General features: G+C 36.6%; 1 long non-coding RNA gene and 1 pseudogene across 1 annotated transcript; one reads left to right on the forward strand and one right to left on the reverse strand.

Moving 5' to 3' along the window:
- Positions 1-4,415: 4,415 nt before the first annotated feature.
- On the reverse strand, positions 4,416-4,812 carry LOC124974822 (small integral membrane protein 13-like; annotated as a pseudogene).
- Positions 4,813-4,939: 127 nt separating this feature from the next.
- On the forward strand, positions 4,940-10,831 carry LOC124974820 (uncharacterized). Its single transcript, XR_007106820.1, has 3 exons — positions 4,940-5,246; positions 9,944-9,982; positions 10,650-10,831. It is a non-coding gene; the product is annotated as an uncharacterized LOC124974820 (long non-coding RNA).
- Positions 10,832-11,306: the final 475 nt, after the last annotated feature.

Genomic DNA, 11,306 nt, shown 5'->3' on the forward strand with positions numbered 1-11,306 from the left:
TTTGGGTTTGTGTTCATGTCCTCTATTCTGTACCATTGATCTACCTGTCTATTTTGGTACCAATACCATGCCGTTTTTGTTACTATTTCTTTGTAGTAGAGTTGAAGATCTGGTATTGCAATACCCCCTGCTTCGCTCTTGCTACTGAGGATTGCTTTAGCTATTCTAGGTTTATTAAATAACAACTACATAGCCAGTTTTTGTGGAATCTAACCAATTGAGTGAAGTCAACATCCCACATTAATAAATACTATGAAAAACAAAACAAAACAAAACAGTAATAAAATAGAAAACAGTAAAAATGTCTAGGTGGCTTATCAATTTAAGTATAGCACCAAAATTATACTCAGGGAATGTTACTATTTAGTTTTTTTTGTTTTTTGTTGTTTTCATTTTAATTTATTCTGTGCAGTTTAAAATTAAAGTTAAAACATCATACAAACCACAGAAGCATTAGATAGAGTACTGACCAATTTTTAAACAAAATCAGAGCGATCATTTATGCACATTCCTCATTTTAAGGTTACATCTTGTTGTATGTACAAAGGTACTATGAACACACAATCTACTTCCTCATATACTCATTTGTCAAGCAGCAGGATGACAATGTATCATAGCAACAGCAAACAAGGGCTTCTTTAAGAAAACACAGCAGCAGTATGTGGTGAATGGTTATGCATAGAACTGACTTGGAGGTAATGTTGAACATTCCTCATAAAACTGGTAACAGGTACACCAACAAATGGGAAATGTAACTTTTAATATAAAACGTTACTTTTTATGCTTTAAATGTAAAACTCTGAGACACTTTAAAAGCAGACAACACAAGGTGCTTTAACTCCAGACTCCATAACTGAACACTATTCTATTAGTCGCTGAGAGTCCATGACCTTTGAGGACTGCTCCTTGGCTTTTAGAGTCAACTTCAAATATATAAGCATTTAGAGTACCAGTCAAAATCTACAGCTACATTGATTACATGTTACAATAAAACATACCTATTGAGAAAGGTTGAATTTTAAAAAGATTACACTGTTGACTTCAAACTTGTCATCTCAAAAGGAACAATGCACCACTTTCAATCTTTCAGCATGTCTTAAGATGCCATGTTGTGTGAACCCATTACTTTATATCTTTCAATCCTTCAAAAAAATATTTTGAAATGGTTCTTAAACCTAATTACATCTAAAGAAATGGGCTGGCGTGTCCATGAAATGGCTGTCCAATACATAACAATGCTTCCCCTGTGAATATCCAGTGAGTGCATTCTATATTTAACTTGATGTAAATATTTCAAACCTCATTTAACAGTGCTACACAAATATTTAGTGTTTTTGGCATTTAAATCTGAACAAGGCTACCATACAGGCAATTTTTACAAAAAGGTTCAGAAGTGAGAGACTGATCTGGGTGGGAATGATTAGCTGAGAAGGAAATGAAACCAATCTACCCGAGTCCTTGAGATTAGAATCAATTCTGAAAAAGAAGGCATACTCCTGAACCATCATTTTGAAGAGGGTTCAGGTAAGAGTCTACTATTTGTATGTTTTTAATGCTCACAACCTGAAAATTAACCACAGGATAGTCCACTTCCCACTGAAACACTAATTTTCAGTGAGACTAAAAATATAATTGGGATGCGGTTCTGTTAAGATTCAGCTAGAAAAACAATAAAACAAAACAGGAAAAAGAACAAAAACACAATACCACATAAATAATTCTGCATTAATAACTATTTCTCTTCCATCTTTTAGTGGCCTTAGAAATATGCACTATGTTAAGTGGGATGCATGAAAAGAAAGTTTAAAATAAAGGATTAGTCTGCAGATTCTTCATTATTGGCATCAGTAATTTCTCTTCACTCTCTTCCAGTGAGTTACAGCATGGCAAGTGTGAGCTATTAAAATGCTCCTAGGTATATTTCTCAAGTAAGTTAAGCAGAACATTTCTTAAAATTCAATAAAATATGACAAGATTGAAGCATAAGTGCCATTAAATAATGCCCAACATATATAGCTTTACATGGATTAATTTCTATTAAATTGGAGGTGACTACAGATTTGGGGGGAGCTATCATTCTTTAATACTGACACAACAGGAAACTCACCAGCTACTTAAAAGTTTTTTGGTAATTATTATCTACACCTTATATATCCACCATAAAACATAAGTGTGAAACAGAGTCCAGCACTCAGAACATTCTACTATTTAAAAAACCTAATTAAATATTCCCCTAGTACCAAGATGCCTTCAGTCGTTCATTTATTCTTTCAAACTGGTGACCATTTTAATGTGATGTTTAGCTGGTATAGGCAACTTTGAAATTAATGCTAGAAACTGTGTCACTGCTCTTTTATGCCCTAGAGTCACGCAGTATCCAAAAAGGAAATGAAAACACAATGACTGCGCTCCACTCTCTTCCTCTAGCAAACATGTAGTTCTGCTCTGTGAATTCCCTTTTAGTATGTCCAAAGGGCTACAGTATCAGCAAAGAAGTGTTCATCAGGAACACAACTTGGGGCACAGTTAGTGAACTGTGAGTAGACAGACAAAACTGTCAGCATGAAGAATGAGGTATCAAACATAATTACACACCTCCATAAATTGGAGGTGATGACTAATTCTGAGAAACAAAGGTGAAAAACATAAAAAGAACTGATTAGTAAAATAAGCTGGCTTTGCATTTTGTTCTTATACAAAGCAGGGAACACTGAACAGGAAGGTTTTTGAATCCATACCTCTCTTCCCCAGTAAACACTCAGTCCAAAGTTCAGTTAAGACAAACATGGATACCTGGCAAGAGTTGTTTTACAGTTAAGTGGGTATTTCCACCTGCTATTTTTTCAACACCCAGTACCTTTGAGGTCTTATCTCTGAATTATTGTGAAGCAGTAGTTTCTCCACAGCACATGCCTTGAGCATGTCCTCCCATACAAAGGGAGTGACTAACCCTACTCTTCCTAAAGTACAGGATAGTTATTACTATTCCTAACTACCCTAAAATCTTTAAGAGTTTACCCAAACTTGTATTTCATAGAAGATAACTATTTAACATAAGAGTCAGTATTAAATATTCCAATAAATAGATGCTATCTTGAAAAGAAAAATAAATTTATAATTACCATTTTTATTTAATCTGATATCATCAGTTAAGATGCATTGTACTATTACAAAGAAAAACACTATCCATGAAACTACAACCTGATGCCTTGTATCACAGAAAATATTTTATATTTACTAAAACAGTGCTCTTAAAAGATTTTTGTCACTTCAATCTTGTGTGTATGTAAAGGATGCGGGAAATAAACTTGTCAAGTTATAACTATAACTTCATATTCTGAACCCAACTCTTCTGAATCACTTTTCATGTCGCAGTCCTCGCTGTCTGCATTTACCCACATGACATGGCCCTCGGTGTCTTCAGGAGGACTGGCGAGGCAGCATTTCTTGAAAGAGCATTCCACTACTGTCTTCTGTTTAATGTCAGCGGGAAACTTTGGACAAAACAATGTCTGATGTCTTAATGACAGTCCAGCCCGACGCATGAATCGGTCACACCAGCCTCTTGTTGCTTTAAATTTTGTTTCGTCAATTCCGAGGGTTTTGGCAATTTCCCCTGCCTTCAACTGCATTGCTTGGCGTGTGATGGGCAATCCTTTAGCACAGTGCCTCACTAACAAAATGTAGTACAGCTTCATCTACCTGTGGGTATCTTCCTTTCTTAGGTCCCGTAAAACATTTTGTGGTTGCTTTGCAAGAAAATATGGAATTGCGATCATTCCTCCAACGACGAATATTTGCCTCACTAATATCAAATGTACGCCCGGCTGCTCTGTTTCCATGCTTTTCTGCATATACAATAACCCTACGTTTCAATGCTGAGTCATAGTGTAATCTTTTTGATGACATTTTAAAATGCCAATTAAACCTGACACATTTGATACCTACAATACATATGTCAGTTAAGGGATGCCACTATAAGCTGTAAATTCACACATGCACAAGCTAGGATAAGTATGTGACTATCCTGGCTGACAGTAATGAGATGCATCCCAATTTCAGACAAGTTAAAACATGAAGAATACATTATATTAAAATATGTTTTTCAAACTTGAAATGTTTACCAGATTCACACCAATGCAAACAAACAAAAAAATCCCAAGAGCCAAGGAATAAGTGTGGTAAGTAGAAAGCTAGCGAAACAAAATATTATCTTTAAGATGAAATTTGCAATGGTCCAATTTGGTTTTAATTCCCTTTATTACTATATGGCTTACATGTAAATTTTTTGAACTGGATATGAAATCCAAGTACAAATGTTCTTCAGTCATTTAGTATATTTTAAAGCCAAGTCACTAAAGACAGAGGCTCACAAATGCCTTTCATCATTTACTAATAAAGGACCACATCTGGGGTCAATGGCCTTCATCAGCAGGTGCCCTCCTTTGGCTGCAGATCTGATCCTGTGTGGAGAAGATGAAGGGTCTTCTTCGGTTTCAGACCCTGAAGGCTCATGATCTCCCTCCTGGGATCCTGTGTCTCCCACCAGTTCCCGTAGAAACTTGAATTTAGATAAAAACAGATGCCATACGAAATACCAACCGCACACCATCAGCAGCAGGACGATCAGCAGCGTGGCCACGAACACCAGCAGCGTCAGCCCAACGTTGTGCCACATCTTGGGCGGAGGGTGGTCGCCTCAAGGCGGCAGGCGCGGCGGCGGCGTCGGGCGGGCGCGAGCAGGCTTCAGCGGCGGGCGCCGGGCGCGGCGGGGCGCCGGGGCGGCATGGGCGGCGGGCGCCCCTCGGCAGCGCCCCCCGGCAGCGCCCCCAGGGGGCGGGGCGGCGCGGTGCGGCGCGGGGGCGGGCACCGCGGCGCGGCCGTCCGCCGACCCTCCTTTTTGCCCAGGCGGACTGGACGCTGGAGGGAGCTGGGCCGCGGCGCGCCGCTACCCTCTCATCGCTCTGGGGAGCCCTGGGCCGCGGTGCCCGGGGACTCCGGTGGCGGCCGGATGCGCTTCCATGGCGGACACCACACTTCTGAGGAGAGGGGGTGAGCACGGGGACACGCGACGGCCACAAGGCCCAGGTTGCAGCCCGCCAGAGGATCCCTCGGCCCCCAGGGACGCCAGATGTCAACGTCTCCTGGCGGCTGCCGCAGCGGCTTCTCCACTATTTAGTTTTGATAATACAAAAGAGCAGTTTATGAATGAAAGTCTTTTGTATGATCTAATACTTTTCTGACTAGTAAGTACTTGCTTACCTGTTGAACTCCATGTTTTTTTCTTTTATAAGCAGAACATTCAAGTTGAACATTGAACTTACAAAGTGGAAATTTTTAGAGCGTCAACCTTGTTCTGTTTCCTAATCACTTCATAATATTACCTCAAATATCTTCCTCAATAAAGTAATAAATATGAAATTACTAAAATTTTATTATTAAAAATTTATTATTGTTTTTGGAACGATGATACTAATACAAAAAATGCTTGTTCTATGAGAACATAATCATAGTGGTTGAATGGTAGTTTAGTAGAAAATAGGAAGGAATTTCCTTAGAGCTGCTTTAAAGGATACTAGCTATATTATGGAACAGGCTTTCATAACAAGTGTAACAGAAAGGTGATAAAAAATATGGTTGTTAGAGTCTTCTTGTCATGAATTAATCTATTCAACTTATTTATATGTAATACTAAAATATTTGTATAGATATTTATAGCACATTCTCCCTCTTGAAGAGAAAACATATCAATGGAGAAATTCAGCTGTAATATTTCCCTTGTTTGCTCCTCTCTCTGCTCCATAGGATAAAAGAGATGCAATACATTAGTATTTTTTTAACATTCTTAGAACATCTGACTCTGCTTCTTTAATCTAAAGCCCTGTTAATAAAATATTTCAGAGTATCTTTCTTTTAGTTCTTATTGTATTATTTCTCATTCAATTAATTTTTACCAAACATGTGATGTGATTTGATATGAGAAAAGGAAATTAGGTGAGCACTAAATAGCATAATATACATCTATTGATGCATCAAAGGTAACATTGTATTTATGGAGCAAGAACATCAAGGAGCACTCTTTTGATAATTGACAAAGCAAAATGCTTATCAAATAAAATATGTGAGAACCAGAAATACACTTTCATGAGAAATAACCTGAAGACCATTATTTTTTCCCAAACCTGTTAATGATTGTTAAACTGTGATTATAGGCTTTGTAATTAATTTCAAATAATCCAACACTTCTGAGAATTAGTATGGGTTCAGTAAGATTAATTAATCAGGATAGAGCACTTTACAACTAAACAGAAATAAAAATAAAAATTGCAGCATAATTTGAGCTTTTGAACACTGGCTTCATGTTCAATGATTGGAGAAAATGCAGAGACATAATACAGGAAAATTTCATCATTCCCAGGAAATGGGAACTTTCCCATTGCTACCATACATACCCAGGTCACTGCCACCTCTAATCTAAACTCCTGCCCTGGAAGTTGTTTGCCCTGTTTCCATTACTGCCTATGCCCACCCTATTCTATTTGCTATGCTGCAATCAGTGCTCTCTTTAATAATGAATCATATTATGCCATGCACCCCATCCCGGAATTACTCCATTGCTTTCTGTCACATTATAATATATACTTCAAAATCCTAATGAAGAGAGAAAGGCAAAACATAGACATATTTTGACAGCTGTTACTGTTCTTTGCTTCTAGTTACCCTGAGATTCTCCCCTGATCCACAATAAGGAGTTTGTGTGGTTTTTACTTATATATTTATTTTTCTGGTACAGGAAATAAATCCAAGGAAGCATATCCATAAACACTTAGACACATTCCAACCATCCCACCTTTATAAAATTTTGAGACAAGGTCTCTTTAATTTGCTTAGGGTCTTGAAACAATAATTCTCCTGACTCAGCCTGCCAAGCTGTTGGTATTGCATACATGTGCCACCACACACAGATAAGGAAATTTTTTATCAGCACATTTATATTGTTCTGTCCATATGAAATGCTCTCAAAGAATTGAGAGTGTTAGTATTGGTATTGATAGTACCCTGTGCCTTCATTCAGGCCTCTATACAAGATATATTTTATATTATTCAGCTTGACCTAATTCACCTTTCTAAGACACTTCTATCACCTTATCTAATCTAGTTTTTTGGTGCACTTATTACTGTAAAACATTTCATTTGTGTTTGCTAATTTCTTTCTCATGCAATAAACATAAGCTACATGAGGGAAGGGACTTGTTTGTTAATTCCAGGGTCAAGCAAGTATTGGGACCTTAAACATCATTTCTGTTTTTGAATCAATGAAAACAATGAATGATAATCTGGATAATGATACTCATATTATTTCAAGCACAAATAAATCAACAATGACCCTCCAGTACAGTTTATTGATGGAAGAAACATTCTATATATGTGTGAATACAGTGTTCACTGACCAAATTCAGCTACTCAGCACTTAAGTTGTGGGATAGTGCAACTGAGGAATTGCCTTTTTGGTTTCCATTTGAATTAAATTTAAATAACTACATGCCTACAATATTAGAAATTACAGAATAGAAAAATCATAGGTGAAGGGGTATAAATAGATCTATTAGCCTATCATATTGACACAAATATTTCATGTGGTTAAAATTAAAGAAGCTGGAATAGGCAAGACAGTACAATAAATCAGACATAACTTTCTTATGTTATACATGAATATGCTACCAGGCAAAACCCACATCATGTGCAATCATGGGATTTGAATAAATTATATTTCATGTATGTATAATATTTCAAAATATACTCTACTGTCATGTATATCTAAGAAGAAAAAAATAAAATAAATAAATTTTAAAAATTAAATAAACTGGGAGCAGTAGCCTCTGCCTATAATCCATGCCTTGAGGGGGTGAGGCAGGAGGATAGCAAGAACAAGACCATTATCAGCAAAGTCCCAAGCACTTAGCAAGACCTGTCTCTAAATAAAAAATGGAAAGGATTGGGATGTACCTCAGTAGTTAAGTGCCTTGGGTTCAATTTCTGGTTTACCATCTCCCCTAAATTTAAATAATCTTCTTTAAATTTTTGCCTAACTTGAAATGAGTGTCCAGGTACTTCTATATTACAAAAAATATACATAAACTCCCAATAGTTTGTTTTGGGTCTGGTAATATAGCTCAGTGGTAGAGTGCTTGCCTAGTATACATGAGATCTTTGGTTTGATCTTCAGCACTACAGAAAGAAAAGAATGCGTTGCTTTGATTTTGGCTTACAATTAATTAATATAATAATGGGAATTATGATCCTCTATGTACACAAAACATACAAGTTTTTAAACTATTGAGAATTGAAGAAAAATAAAAATAAATGAGAATTGTTTTTGTGTTGAAACTAATGAAATAATTATTTCTAATACTGGTGGATACTTTTGACAAATTTATTTAAATAACTGAAAATAACACCTTTGTCTAATTTTACATATATGAATTTGCCAATGAAATATTCAGGTGCAGGTTATATGTGTTTCATATATATAAATTTTCAATTAAGTTATTATTTATGATATTATGAAGTAGGGAATATTCTCAAATGAGAGTCTCATGAATTTACATAAAGTACATATATAATGCAGCCTATTGTTGCAGTCAAATTTGGAACTAAATCATTAATATTGTTCTAAAAATAGATTACATAATGAAAGGTTATTGTGTATATATATTTGTGTGTGAACAACTTATCATTCAAACTATCCATAAATAGTCTTTATGTCACTGAGTCATACATTACTAGCATCTATAATATCAGTGATGACACTAGGTAAATTTATTTATATGTGTTCAAAGTAAAAATTGATACTTCCTTATTTTTCTCATTCTCCGGATTAGCTAAGAACACAGTTTCCCATTTTTTGAAATAAACCTCCTTCTACCTATGTTGAAAAGCTTTATTGTGCCAATTTCCTCCTTCCCAATGGTTTCAAATCACTTTATCTATCATCTATCTATGTAACTATGTATCTATGTATCCATGTATCTATCTATCTATCTATCTATCTATCTATTCCTAGTACTGGGGATTTAACCAGTGGTGCTTATCTACTAAGCCACATCCCCAGTCCTTTTAATATTCTATTTTGAGCCAGGAAAATTAGAGAGCTAATTTACTTACTGCCTCACTAAGTTGTGGAGGCTGGCTTTGAACTTGTGATCCCCCTGACTGTGCCTCTTCAATGGAATGAATTATAGGTGGGTGTCACTGATTACTGGCTCTAACCACTTTCTCTGTGTTTCTAATGTACCCACATCTCTTGGAGTCTATTCTCTCTATCACTTGCACATTTAGGTCAGAGGAACCATAAAACAGCCAGGCTGGTCCTGTATGAATCCAAGATGCCCTTTACTATAAGAAAGATAATATCCTACTTCTACTAAATAAAACATAAAATTACTGATTTATGAGTTAGAACACATGGTGCAAATGTGGATAAGTTTGATTTTGGTTAATGCACACCATAGTGTTCAGAAATGTACAGTGTTTTCTTTTCTTTTCTTTTTGTATTCACTACAAAGATTTTGAGACCTTTTCAATTAGACATCATGCTCAACACTGAATCTTTCAATGAGATTTAAGTAACTAAGTTCCAGTCTATGATAAATTTTTCTGGACCCATAAAGACCTCATATTAAAGTTGAAGTAGAATGGGTTAAGAAAAAGTCAAATCTAGTGAGAAAATTATCAGCAATATCTACTATGGAAATAGCTTGCTACCTCCTATCACCTGATGACAACAGAATTTCTTACAATAGGAGAAAGATTCAGAAATAATTTTGTGCAAATAAAATGTTTATTTATTTATTTTTGGTAAGGTAAAGAAGAATAGTGCTTTGATATTTGAAGCAACTGACTTGTTCTTTTGACTTTGATACTTTCTTGTTGTTCAAAACAGTTTAACTCTTCAACCAGGACCATTACTTAATTCTTCCATGTAAGTATTTGTATGTTGCATATGCATGGGATAGAAATTACCAATGAGCTACAGTGAATTAAATTTTGAAAACCACAGATTATTTACTTTAGACATGGTTTTAAAATCTGTCATCATATTTCTACTTGTTGGTACAGAATTTTTGGAAATAGACTTATGCCTTTATTTATGTACCCTGCTTAATTATCAGCATTTATTCTGAGGCCAATCATTGTGTATACTATATCATTCTTTAGTCATCCACAAGAAACAGAACACAATCGTAAACTAGTAGTTATATTAATGTAATTGACAACAATGTAATAAAATTACATTTAATTACTTTGATAATTTGGAGAAAAATCTCTAAGTTGTGAATGTTTGGATGTTTTTGTATCAAACTTCATTAAATGATAATAAAATATATATAAAAGAAAACTAAGTACTGTAGAAAACAATAATTTCTGAAAGTACCCAGTAAACCACTCTGGATGAAGGGACTCACACAAGTGATTTTATGAAGCAGAAGAGCAGAGTGTCTTCCCTTAAGGGAGAGGGAGAGGGAGAGGGAGAGGGAGGACATTAGGTCCAAGGAAAGGTTACACTGGAGACACAGGAAGTCCTGAGGGCCCCACACACTTTCTAAGGCCTTAGTAGCAAAAACAGGTGTGCCTGACCCTCCTCCTAGGTTATTATGACATAACAAACTATATGGGAGTTAAGGAGAAAGACTGGGCAGGACACCACACACTGCTGAACACTGTTTCCAGACCACCATGGAGAGAGGACACTGGGAGAACAGGAGGAATGGAAGATCTCATAAGGCCATAGATCAGCACCAAGGTCACAGCAGAAGAGGGAACAACAGGAGAAGAGTGATTGCTACATTCATGTGAGTATTAAGGGTATGAAATGTCCTGTGAGCTTGGTCTTCAGGCCAGCAGTACTCAGTCTCCTGTGCCTTGTGTCTGAGCATTTTTCACCTAGGATTTCTTAGTCTTCTAAGGAGGAGTGTTTAAGCTCCTCTCACACACTATTGTTCAGCATTTCTTGTGTCTCCTGGGAGAGTTCCCCTCTCCTACCAGTGCTCAATCTTTTCTGGTTCCTGTCCTTAATCTTCCTTCCCCAGCATTACTCAGGGTCTTCTGAGTCCTGTGGTTCAGTTCCACTCTTCCACTAGTGCTCAGTGCCCTCTGGGTATTGTGAGTGGACACACATCACCTACCAGTGCTCACTCTCCAATGAGCCCTAGGCAACCTAATTCCTTTAGTGAACTCTCTGGGTGAGCCCCTTTCCTGCTAATGTCAGTACACCATCTCTAGCCTTTTCTGTGAGTCCAGGCCAA

The sequence above is a fragment of the Sciurus carolinensis genome, unplaced genomic scaffold (assembly GCF_902686445.1).
Source record: "Sciurus carolinensis unplaced genomic scaffold, mSciCar1.2, whole genome shotgun sequence".
In the NCBI taxonomy this organism is placed as follows: domain Eukaryota; kingdom Metazoa; phylum Chordata; class Mammalia; order Rodentia; family Sciuridae; genus Sciurus; species Sciurus carolinensis.